We start from the raw sequence: 12,806 nt of genomic DNA, 5'->3' as shown, positions 1-12,806 counted from the left end.
ATCGAAAGCAGGAGCAGATCTAAGACGTGCATTACGAGCAGCCTGTCTGAGCCGGACGAACGCTCAATGGATAGCATAGAACGGGCGTCTTGCGCCTTTCGTTGATCTGAATCGGAATCTTCATCGTCTTCAGATGGGGCAGACAGAACGGCATACGAAGGTGGAGGGCGATCTAGTAACAAAAAATCATCTTGTGGTTTATTAACCCCTTTACTGCTAAGGCATTACTCTTCTTTGTCATTTACTTTCCATTGAAATCAATGGAAAGTCCATGACGAGTTACCCTTGTCATTAGCGGCGAAGAGGTTAAGGACAGGATAGAGAGGTTGTCGAACAGCGTATTGGCCAGATACCTGCAATCTGTGTTCTTTCTCTTCTCTCTCTTTCAATTCTTTCACCTCTTTCTTTCTCAACTCCAATGCTTTCTCATACACATTCTTCCGTTGCTCTTTCTCAATCAATGCTTGCTCACACTTTGCTCGTTCACGCACTTCTTTCTCCCACATACGCACACAATCAAACATATCACTTTTAGACTTTCGCTCAAACATACTTTGTTCCACATACTCGATCTTTTACATATCAAATGACCCATGTATAGGCCAACGTAACTCAGGATCCTTGCAAGTGTATTTATTCCACAATGTGCTGTACATTATGGAAGAAAGAGTGTGTTTAACATACATATCTCTATTAGGCGTCCCCTCTGGGGGAGCCGGTTGCGATTCCTCAAGTCTCAAACTGGTACTACTACAAAAGCAACACATCCTATGAAGTGCGCTAAAAACAGGCATGCCAAAAATAGTGCAAAATATGCAGTATTATAAACAAAGTAGCACTTACGGTACTTCTAGTACAATGTGCCGTTCAAATACAAATCAAAAATAGGAGAAAAGTCTCCACATTACCTGCCTATATGAATTGCAACCCATATATCAAATACAAAGGATACAAATCTGAATAGTCTTTCCAAACAAATATGCCACGGTAAGTGTTCCTAAAACTACCTTACCAAACAAGTGCATCCAAAACCCATAGTATGTGCCGAAAAAAGGCTCCTACCACTCACAGGGCGTCTAGATTCCAACTGCCAAGTTCTAAATTCGACCAAGCGGTCACTGCACGGCGAATCAACACAAGAGATCTCAGTCGAGGACTGGCGCCACCTGGATGGTGAGATCAAAAAGAAGGGATAAACGCTGTGGGTGCCAAGACTCGGGTCTTCTCTGGCAGCAATCGTGTCCAAAGCGAGATTCCAATCCTTCGTCTCGACCACTCCTTCGGGCATCCGAGTCATCGATGAGCCCCACGTGTTGGGTGCAAATTTGTAGTAGTAAGCCTCAGCAAGGCCCACCAGTGCAAGGGGTTCACCCTTCTCTGCACAAAGTCCTCAGACCAATAGGAAGAAGTTGGCACAGAAACTGGATTAGAAAAGATAACATTTATTACACCTCATGAGGTGGTGCTACGATTCCGACAGTACCCTTCGGTATTGCAAGAAGTAGCACCACGAACTAAAAGAGCATGGTCCTTTTATACCCACACAGGGGCTCAAAAGAAGGCGGTACAAACACAGAAGCAAGTTTTATGTACATATAAAGTAATATACAAAGGCACAATCGATCAGTGGGAGAAACTAACGGATTTGGGAACTGGTAAACACATTCCTGTCTGGTACTAATCACTAACAGATGCTAAATATAACTTGTTGCCGGGCAGATTTCAAGCGCAGTTAACAGGAAGATAGGACAAAGCACATGGTCGACACGCGGCAGTATGTAGCAAACAAAATGGCAGCCATGAATACAAAACGGAGTCCACTGAATGTCACAATAATCTGTCTCACTGTGCAAACGGCTTTTGCAGTTTCCTATTTATTGTGCACACGCATGTATGAACTTCTGATTTATTTTGCAGAACGATGCAAACTTAACCAGGAGCAGTGCATTTTCATACAAACATTTCATAGAACAACTGCTGCCCGGTCGGTTGGTGTAAATATATTTTTGCAGGAGTATGTCACCCAGCATTAACCTTAAAGATCTTGCGGCATATTTACAAAAGAATGGCAGAGCCTGGCGTTAAGCTAAATGTTCCAAAAGCTGTCCTATGCCATTCTGAAAATACAGAGATGCGCTGTATTTACAATGAAATGACACACCCCTGCATTTTCCCTAGTGCTGGCGCTAAATTCAGTTTCCTAGTGAATGAATGAATATTAGCTTTATAAAGCGCAAACTTTGCCCCGAGTTGTCAAGGCGCTGCAAACAGGGCCATCAGACAGAGATATACATCTCCATGCTATGATCACTTCTAAAACCATGCTGTGAGCCATCAAGCAGCTGATGTTCCCCCAGATAAGAACTGAGGTGAGAATTCAAATGCTTCTTCAGAATGTTTGCTGGGACTGGTAGTAAGGAGATGGGGCGGTAATTTTTTAGTTCAGCAGAATCCAGGCTGGGCTTTTTTAACACCTCCCATGCTCATGACGAGCTCAGCTCGTCATTAGCCACGGTTCTCATGTGCTCATGACGAGCTGAGCTCATCATGACCATTAGAGCGATCGCACACTGGGCAAATTCCCCTGCTGTGGAGCGTTCTAATGAAACGGGTGTGGTCATTACGAGCTCAGCTCGTCATAAGCACACGACCACCGTGGCTCATGACGAGCTGAGCTCGTCATTAGCACCGGGGTGCTGTGCATGCCCCTCCAACCCCCAGCACGGAAATATGCCCCGCAGCCAAGGGGTTAAAAGTGGTTTGACCACCGCCGTCTTCCAAGATGTGGGGTACTGTCCAGCTGAGATAACTACATGAAGTATTGAGGTAAGGTGGGGTACAATAACTTCCCTACCCAATTTCATAATCTTCAGTGGACAGGGCTCCAACAGGGAACCAGAGGTGATTCTACCTAACATGCAGGCCGTGTCCTCTTGTGACGGGGAGAGGCAAGTAAATTGCCTGCCTCCTCCGGGGTTACAGAATTGTTAAAGGAAAGGAAAGGGAGGGCTTGGCAGAAACTGATTTGAGGGTCTCAACTTTGAGGTTTTCCAGGGAGGAATACATTTCCGAGATCTTGTAACGGAAAAAACTAGCTATTCTATCACAGAGGTCCTGGGAGATGTCCATGTGGACAGAAACTGACGGGGAAGAGAGGGACTTAATTAAATTAAAAACACTCCCTAGGAGATCTGATGGTTTCCATAGCCTTGGAATAAAATTATACTTTTTCCTCTACCATGGAGCTTTGATGTTCTACAGAAAAAAGACCAGAATTCCTGGCTTAAGGCGTTGTCCACGCGCGGACGGGCTTTCGCACGTCTGCTGTGTGTCCAACCCAGCATGCCCTAAAATAGGCTGAGCCGGAAAGAACTAGAGCGTGAACTCCCCAGTGAGAGGCCCGGAAGTAGGTAGGGAGAAAAAAGATAGTATTTCCTTCCCCCCGCAACAAACTGCTGAGCCGTGGCGGACCAGGTAGATTTGAAATTGGTTAAAATTAGCAAAATATTAACAAAAGCAATAACAGTCTGTAACATACGTATAAATGTGAAAACACGGTGACCGGTGCAGACAGCAGTTCGTAATTGAGGTAGTTCCAGTCTGAGGTGGCCAACACAGGCACCCTTGCACCATAGTGCAAGGGTTCCTACTTTGAGGGAATACTTGTTTATGTGCAGGAAAGGGTCCCTTCCTGCACATAAACAATCACTAATGGTGATTTGTAACTCCTATGTGTGCTGCATTGTGCTGCACACATAGAAGTTCCAACTCTTCATTTTTTTAATGATTGTTTATGTACAGGAAGACACACTCATTCATAGTGATTTATAAATTTCCCCTTTTTTTGCCATGTAAGACCAAGTTATTTTTTATCTTAATTTTTGGCGCTGCCCCTTATTTACACCACCTTTGTAAATATGGGACAGTGTCAACATTAATGTTGCGGCAGAACGCCCACCGCAATAACCATTGCCCACCCCTTTCATGATAAGTGTAGTGTGAAAGGGGGCCTTAGTTACAAGGCAGCGTTATACCATGTAAGAGGCCTAATGGCACCTTGTAAATAAGGAAATGGGTGTATCACCACAGGAACGTCATAAAAGGTGCCCTCATAAATATGGCCCTTGTCTATACATTGCCTGTCACAAAAACTGCCGAAACCTACAGTGCTTCTTAAACTGCAAAAATGCAACACGCTGTAAAAGGCATACATTCATCACATGTTAGCGCTCTAAAACAGGTAAAAGGTACGAGTGCTGTAAAAAACAACAGATAAATGGAGAAAATTAAAATATACGTAGGTCACAGGGTCAGATTCCAGCCTTTCCTAGCATGCACTCATATGAGCAACACAATCGCGCACTCATACAAATGAGGTGTCAAAATGGCACTATGTTAATCGCACCGCTAAATTTAAAGTGTTCACTGCACAGCATGTACACTAAAACAACACACAGTAGTAAGGAAAAGGAAAAGAGGATTTACATTTGAGCAGACACAGTTCCCATTAGCAACTGTCCCTGGACTCACGCTGACCCATTTATACTAATGATATTAGTGCCCGAGTGAAGAGTCTGAGCTTGTATTTCGTCACCCTGGCAAATTCCTGGAATCTCCCTCCCTCTTGGATCCCAGGATCAGCTCTTGTTTCCTTCTGCATTACATGATATCCTGACAGCTGCAGTCTGGCAGCCAAGCCAAGCAGTTGGTGTTGATGCCAAAGGCTCAAAGCAGGGAGAAGCTGTATTTCAAAGTCACCAAGGACGCTTGTTTGTGGGGATAGATTTGCCACCTCATCCCAGTCCATAGTATTACCTTCAAATGTAGCAAGTGTTTGGTTCTTGAAATCTACCAGGAGTGCAAGGCCAGAAGCTGCAGCAGACAGAGCTCCATGTGGCTAGAAACCTTCACGGCAAAGTCCAGCTGATCCCATTTCAACGCAGCTAAAAGGTCTGAGTGGGACGCACCTGGATGAACTCTCCGAGGGCAAGGCCTGGTTCCGAGTGCTCCTCAGGTGGATAAAATGACTAAGCCCCCGCCATTCTGTAGCTGCTGAGACAGTACCTTCTGGGGACTGCTGTAGCCACCAGGTCTGCCGGGCAGGTTTCTAGGCTCTAGGTCTCTCTCCAGGCAATGCTTCTGCTCGGCCCAATCCTCTGTGATTAGCTGGGTTTTCTTGAAGTCAAGACTTTTTGTTTTTTGGGTCTGTGGAGCAGATAAACAGGAGAGCAGTTCCAGTCCTTGGCTGCCAGCAGGAGCCAGAATGCATTCAGGTCTTTCTGCAGGGTCTTCTTTCTTCAGTTGTCTTATCAGGTCCAAGAATGTTCTTAGGAGTTTTCAGTCTTATACGATTAGAGAATTTTCCCTCCGCAATCATGTCTACTTTTTGCAGCACTTTCCTTCACACTTTACTCTAAAATTTCCTGAAGCCTCAACTCAAAATGGCTAAGCCCTTCTACAATCAGGAGGGTGTCTGGCTCGCCTTACAAAACTCCCTCAGTTAGATGAGGTTACGTCCCATATGTTAGGGTAAAAACTGGTTCTTTCTCCTGCTGGGATTATGGCCTGAAGGTTTAGGAGAATCCTGGGTATGAGTGGGAGCAAGTCCTGACAGCTGCATTTGCTATGGCTGTCCTTTGTTATGCCAACAGTTCCTGCCCCCACCCTCCCACATGGCTAATCATCCTAAGTGGCAGTTGTTGACAAAACAACTGTCCTCCTGGGCTACGAAGCCAAGTCTTCATCCTCTGAAAAGCAGGGTCATTAACCCTTTCCGTGCTGCGAACGTCCAACGGTCGTCGCGTGCACTACCTCGCTGGTGCTGCGCACGACCGTTGGACGTCCGAATCCCGTTAGCGCGATCGAACGTCCGCACTGGGGCGGAATGTTCGACGCGCTAAACGGGTTAACTCTAGTCAGGAATATTTATCACTACATACTGTGTGTGTCTTAACGGTAGTAAGGTAAAGTGTGCAAAGTCCATTTCATTCATTCATTAAATCTTTATTTCGGCTATTTTTTGCCATAAAAGAGTACAGGAATAAAACAATGATTTAAAAAGAGATAAGAAATAGAATTCATTGTAGTAGACACAATAAATGGTAAAATCCATACAAAGTATAGTGCACATATTTATAGTACAATAATCTTATCAGTATTTAATCCTTAGCATTCATTGGCGGGTAAGTACCGTCGCTTAGTCCACATAGCTAGCAAATACTTAGAAAGTGCAAATACAATGTGCCTAGAAGTATCAGTTGTTAGAATTCTAAAAGCGTGTATGCAATGTACAAAACCCACATTTTTGCATAAAGGTACTAGCCAATACTTCCTGGATTTACTGCAAGCTGGACAAAAGAAGAGCATGTGGAGTTCATACTCTGTGTCACAGCTACATTCTGGGCAGGATTTATTAATGGAGGCTGACCATTTGTTTGTAAAAGCTCTTAAGGGTAAAGTACCATATCTCCATTGTATAAAAAGTTTTCTAGATTCAATCGGATAAATAAGATCCATAAAATCCTCAAAGAAATAGGCAACTTTAAATGCTAAAATGAATTATTCAAGGTACCAGCATAAGAATCATATAAGAGGGAGTTAAGTTTTTTCTCCATAAAAATCCTAGTAAGGGACTTGCGCGAAACCTCTTGACAGCCCCTTTCCGGATCGTGCCACAGGGCAGGTAATCCCAATCTTCCGAATTCTTGTTTTAGGAGCAAGAGCCGGGGAATTTTTGCTGCACTATTGTAACTTAATATTTCCTTGAGTTCCAGCTTATAATTCACCAGCTCATCTTCTATGGGTTTCAACCCCAAGTCTAACCTCAGGGGAAGAAGCGGGGTGCTTTGCGGGAGTGCCAATAGCTGTCTAATAAATCTATTTTCAGTTTTGGGGATTCCAGGCCTGCACGAATGCCCCCAGAGCTCCCCACCATAGAGAACCGCAGCCCTTGCTTGAGTTTTATAAATCTCCAGTGCGGAGCTCACTGGCTTAAATGTCGATGTATTAGAGACTTTGAGGATACTCCCCGCCAACTGGGAAAGTTTCATTTGCGATTTTGCTTGTTGGGGGCCCCAGGACAAATGTTCATGTAGTGTAACCCCGAGATACTGGAAAGTCGTAACCCTTTCCAGTCTCGCAGTACCCAAGATAGGATTCCGGCGGGTGGATGGCGGAGGATTGGAAATCATAAATTTTGTTTTATCAACATTTATCTCCAATCCAAGACATCAGCAGAAATCCCCAAAACCGTCCAATATACGTTGAATCCCCATAGGGGACTTGGAAAGCAGGAGGGTGTCATCATCGATCATAATCGCCGGCACCCTCCTGCCTGCCAACCTTGGCGCGTCATTATTGGGGACATCATTCAGATGTGAGATTACGCCCTTTACATAGAGGCAAAACAGGGTCAGTGCCAAAACGCACCACTGCTTCACCCCCCTGCCAACTGGAAACCTGGATGACAGCACCCCATTCCTCCCACATCTTACCTGCCCAAAGTCCCCCTTCTGCAACATCATCAACACATTCAGGAGCTGGGGCGGAACACGCAATTCATGAAGCACCGACCACAGTTTCCCCCGGGGTACGGAATCAAAGGTGGACCGGAGGTCCACAAACACCATGTTGAGGCTGCTACCCTCTATCTTTGCCGTTTTCCAGTACAGCAGTACTAGGTGAAAGATCTGGTACATGGTGGAAGTGTTCCTCCTAAACCCCGCCTGGTACGGGCTAAGGACTTTGTGTTCCTCCATCCATTCCTGTAAGTGTTCCAGGAAGAGCCGCGCAAAACATTTTTGCGGAACGTCAATGAGGCTGATGGGCCTGTAGTTGGCCAGGAGCAGAGGAGAACCCTTCTTATATATCGGGACTATCTCTGCTCCCAGCCAAGTACAGGGTAGCTCCATGCCTGCATTAAAAACAATATGCAGGTAAGGGCCCCAAATCCTGGGCTGATGCCTTAAAAGGTCTCCCGGGAGTTTTTCAAGACCCGGGGCTTTTCCCACTGCAAGTTTCCCTATCGCATGACACACCTCCTCCAAAGTAAATTCTAGCTCCTCGTGCTGGTCATTTAGAACTATGGGTGCCGACATACGTTCCATACCTAATTCAATTGAGTATAAAGCTTTAAAATGATTTTCCCAAACCATTGGATGAATATTGGGTTCCATGACAGATTTTGGTTCTCCAGAGCCTGTACTAACTATTGACCAGAATCTGCATGCATCCCTCAAGTCTAGAGCGGTGGTTAAGTCAGACCACCTTTCCAGATCCCAATCTTTCTTTGCATGTCCCATTACCTCTTTGTAGTGCAATCTCATCTCGAGGATTTCGGGTTTATTACTCCCAATCTTAAGAGCCTTAACCAACTCCGACTTAGCCGTTCTACATGCTGAATTGTACCAGGAAGAGGCAGGTGCCCTTTTCCTCCTTTTGGGCACCTGAGGATTAAAAACATCCGCTAAGCTGGAGACCAGGTCCGAGTGCAGGGACCGTAATGTTTCATTAAAATCAGAAGACGGAGGTTGGGCATTTAGAACATCAACCTCCAAAAACAGAGGAAGGATTGTGTTGCATAATTTAAATAATTCTTCTGGAGATTCCACTATTTCCCCCCACTTAACCCTATGTCTATCGTTTGTTAGTATCATCCTATCACCTTGGCCTGCCACGTCAGTGGTTGCAGTCTCCATAGGCCCTCGAAAAAAACATCTCCAGGCTTCGAACATTATGGTCACTGTCGACCCTGGAGATTACCTTAAAATCAATGACCTTAGACCACATCCGTGTTTCAAACATGATGTAGTCAAGGCGTGATTCTTGCCCCATCTTATTGAAGGTACACATCGATGGGGTGTCGGACGGAGTGCGTCCATTACAGTCCCTTATTGAATTATTTAAAGTTAGGGCCGTGATCTGGATCGCTAAAGGGGACCATGACTTAGGACATGGGGATTGACATGGAGGAATGGCCCAGTAGTCATCCTCTCCCATAAGGGCACCTTCACTCATCCCCCGTAGGGGCTCATAGTGACAATTCAGATCTCCAGCCACCAACAGATGGGAATCGCTAAGAAGAGTACTCAGAAAATCTGATAACTCATCAATGGTGGTGGATTCAGTGGCCAAGTTTACCGGACATGAGTAAACATTCACGATGGCAAGTTTAAAAGAATTTGGCCACTTCAAAACTATACACTGAACGTCATCAGAATGTGTGATCAAGGTCTCAACCATGCAGCCCAAATGCAAACCGACCCAGATGGTAAGGCCCCCCGACGGTCGTCCCTTCCCTCCCCACCGAGCAGGTACATGGAATGCGGTAAATCCCACTCTATGTTGTTCATCCCTAGCCCAGGTCTCCTGGAAGAGACAAATGTCGTTCTTATCCACAAAGGAACCCCATTCTGGGCAGTTTAGTTTGTGTGTTAGACCTGCCACATTCCATGACAATATTGTCAAACACTTCAATTTGCTAGCATTCGGGCCGATAATATCACTCCCCAATAGGGCTCCTTTACTTTGGGCTTCATGAGGGGACTCCAATGTGTGGGAGAGCTCTATACTCCCCAAACCACCATCACCATTTCCCATAATAATCCCCTGAATATGAAGGTGAGGATCGTAGGGAGCACAAGAGAATTGGCTACAGGATGACTCTACAGCTCCCCCAGAATTAACATTGCTCCTACTGTGAGTGATGTCAGATGTTTCCACCCGGGTATATTGTAGTCAATCGACCATTTCCAGGCTACTGAACCTATTTTGGGTGGATATATGGCTCTGTGCAGTTGGTCGCCCATACCAGCCCCTCTCAACCCTTCCCACACCACGATGCGTTACCAAGGACCAATCTCCTCCAGTGTATGACAAGTTGGTTGGGGGATAATAATATGATAGTGGGCGGGGTTCGATAGTTGTCTCAGCACTGTTATAGCTCCAATTACAAATATACTCCACAGGATGGGGAATCCTTGAAACTTACCAACACACAGTCGCCTGTAGTGGTTTTAGGGCTGTGGCCCACCCAAAAGAGCCTACGAACCATCAATATTTCACTGGTAATGTGGGGAGGGAGTGGTCTGTTTTTATTGAGCCAATAGGTGACTTTGGGGCACATTACCTAGCAATAGCGATAATTATCGCTATTGCTTGGTTAGCGTGAAAAAACTATCGCCGAGCGGCGGCGATTTTTATCGCAGATAAACCTTGGTATTACCAAGGTTTATTGCAAATGCAATAAAAATCGTCCGCAATGCATGAATATCGCTGAAAAGTCAGCGATATTCATGCATTAGCGAGCTAATGCTCTTACCATGTTATCCAACTCCCATTGGATAACATGGCTAAGAACTGCTCAGGGCAGGTGTTAGCTTTTGGAGATATTCGCGCTTCGCACGAATATCTCCAATAGTTGGTAATAGGAGATAGCGATGTTAGCGACTGTTTCTAGTCGCTAACATCTTGGCACTCCCACTTTGCATGTCATTAGTGATAGATATCACTGACATGCAAAGTGGGGCCCAAGATGGTCGTTATCTCCTACTACCTGTCGCTAACTGGTGTTAGCTACAGCTAGGTAATAGGGAGATAATTTTATCTCCGCTTTCTTGGCTTTTAAAGCCAAAAAAGCGGAGATTAACCCCCTTGATAATATGCCCCTTTATTTTTTAGAGACATGAACGATTCCAGACTGGGATTACTTATTTCGGGAACCCCTGTCAATATACTACTTGTATATTGATATTGGCTAGTTTCAGGGGGGCAAATCAATTCTACAATGCCCCGGAGAGACCACAGTGGATAAAACCCGGTCACCCTCTTTTGATTTTGCTATAGTGCCCATTCTAGAGGTGTTAGTAAGTGTGGGTACTATAGGTGTCTCTAGGATAGATGGTGCAACAGGAGAGGGTTTGTGTGTTACAGTCCCATCAAGTACAGTATTCGATTGAGCATTACCCAAGTGCAAAACATTTGACTTTGTATTGTCCACAATTCCCAGAGTAACTTGTTCAAGCTTGAAGAGCTGCTGCTCAATACGCATGAGTCTCTCTTCAAGTGGTTTGAGTGAGGATCTCAATAGGGTGCCCAATTTGACAAACAAAGGATCCTCTACCACCATTGTTCCGCCGATGGACTTGGCCACACCTACGTGAGATAGTCCTTAGGTCGTTACAGTCGATGGCGGTGGGGCATATCTATTCATATCATTCAGAGCATCAGACCCCTTATGGTTAGATGTTATATCACTATTGCCTGAACCTTTGGCAAGTTTAGGTTTCCTGCCTCCAGCGACAGTGGCAGCAGCCCGCTTTCTCTTGGATATCGCACCCTCACGTCTCTCCCGCAGCTGTCGGGTGTTAGGTCTTTCAGGAGAACTGACCGGGATTGGCTCGGCAATGGTCTCTATGGCCTCTGGTAATTGTAAATACACAGCTGGGGAAATATGATCCTGTTCCTGAGAGATGGGTGGGCTATGTATAGTCACTGGGACAACAATTGAATTAGCTCGCCTGTCGGACTTAGGTGTACGAGCATTTGCAAAATGGCCCATGGAGGATCTTTTAGCCAGGGCTAGATCTTGCGAGACCCTTCGCTCCATTAGGATTATCCCCTGGTCAATACCAGAATTAGCTCTGATTATAAAATTATCCAAATTACCGGTTAAATGACCATTTGCAATCATAGTCTTGCTCCTGCTTTCACGTGCATACATACTACTGTTACAAATCTTTGCCCTCAGGGGTACTTACGGCAGATCCAGGCGGTGAGCGTATATTCTGCAGCGAACGAAAGAGGGATGGCCCGGTCCGGTCTCCTCCGGTCTAGAACGGGCTAAAACGGGCCCGCCCTTGGCCCGGGCTTCGCCCGGCACGAGCCCGCGCGCGTTCCACGCAGCGGCAGGTGTAGACAAATATATAGAGCTTGTGGGAGGGTGGGAAGAGGCACACAGCGTGAACAGGCAAAGGCTGCTGGTCCTAGCAGTCCCGCCTGCACCAAACACTGCCCCAAAGCTGGAATCCTACTCTGACAGCACGAGCGGCCCCCGTGAGCGGGGGCCACGAGTCGCGTTTTAAAGGTCTGATATGGGAGGGCGGGAAGAGGCACACAACGTGAACAGGCAAAGGCTGCTGGTCCTCGCAGTCCCGCCTGCACCAAACACTGCCCCAAAGCTGGAATCCTCCTCTGACAGCACAAGCGGCATACAGTTGTTTGAATTGCTGTACAATGAAATCTGTCCAACTAGCTACTTTTCTTTTTATTTTCTAGCAGATTGATGCCATCATAAGAAAAAAAGAATACGATTTCGCACCTGCCTCTTCTCCGCCCCGAATGCCAAAGTCCATTTACTGTAGAACTAGAAATTCATATGCTCTGTGGGCCTTAACCTTATTAAAATGAAATGTAGTCTTTAGAGATTATATAAAACCATCCTCACACTATTAACTTGTATTTACTTAAGAAGCGAGAACGATTTATATAAACATGTGCACTAATGTTTCCACTTTTGTATTTAAAATGTAGTTTTCCTTTACATTTATACTCATATATTTCAAAGTTACATTAAGTTTGTTCATACTGTAACATGACTCCAATCCTAAATTTTTGTACTGACATTTTCATTTATTTGTAGTTTTATGTGCACATAAGATACATATTGAATGTGCACCATTAAGTAATACGTTTAAGCTTGACATAAGTAGGCCTGTATTGTTTTGCTTATACTGCATAACCCTTTCTGCTTTGATGTCTTTTTCTTGTAATTGTGTTCAAATGGTATGTTAGTTTGAGAATACATGTAA

Source organism: Lissotriton vulgaris, chromosome 4_1, assembly GCF_964263255.1.
Source record: "Lissotriton vulgaris chromosome 4_1, aLisVul1.2, whole genome shotgun sequence".
Lineage (NCBI taxonomy): Eukaryota > Metazoa > Chordata > Amphibia > Caudata > Salamandridae > Lissotriton > Lissotriton vulgaris.
The sequence above is the reverse complement of the archived record's forward strand: the minus strand, read 5'-3'. Positions refer to the sequence as shown.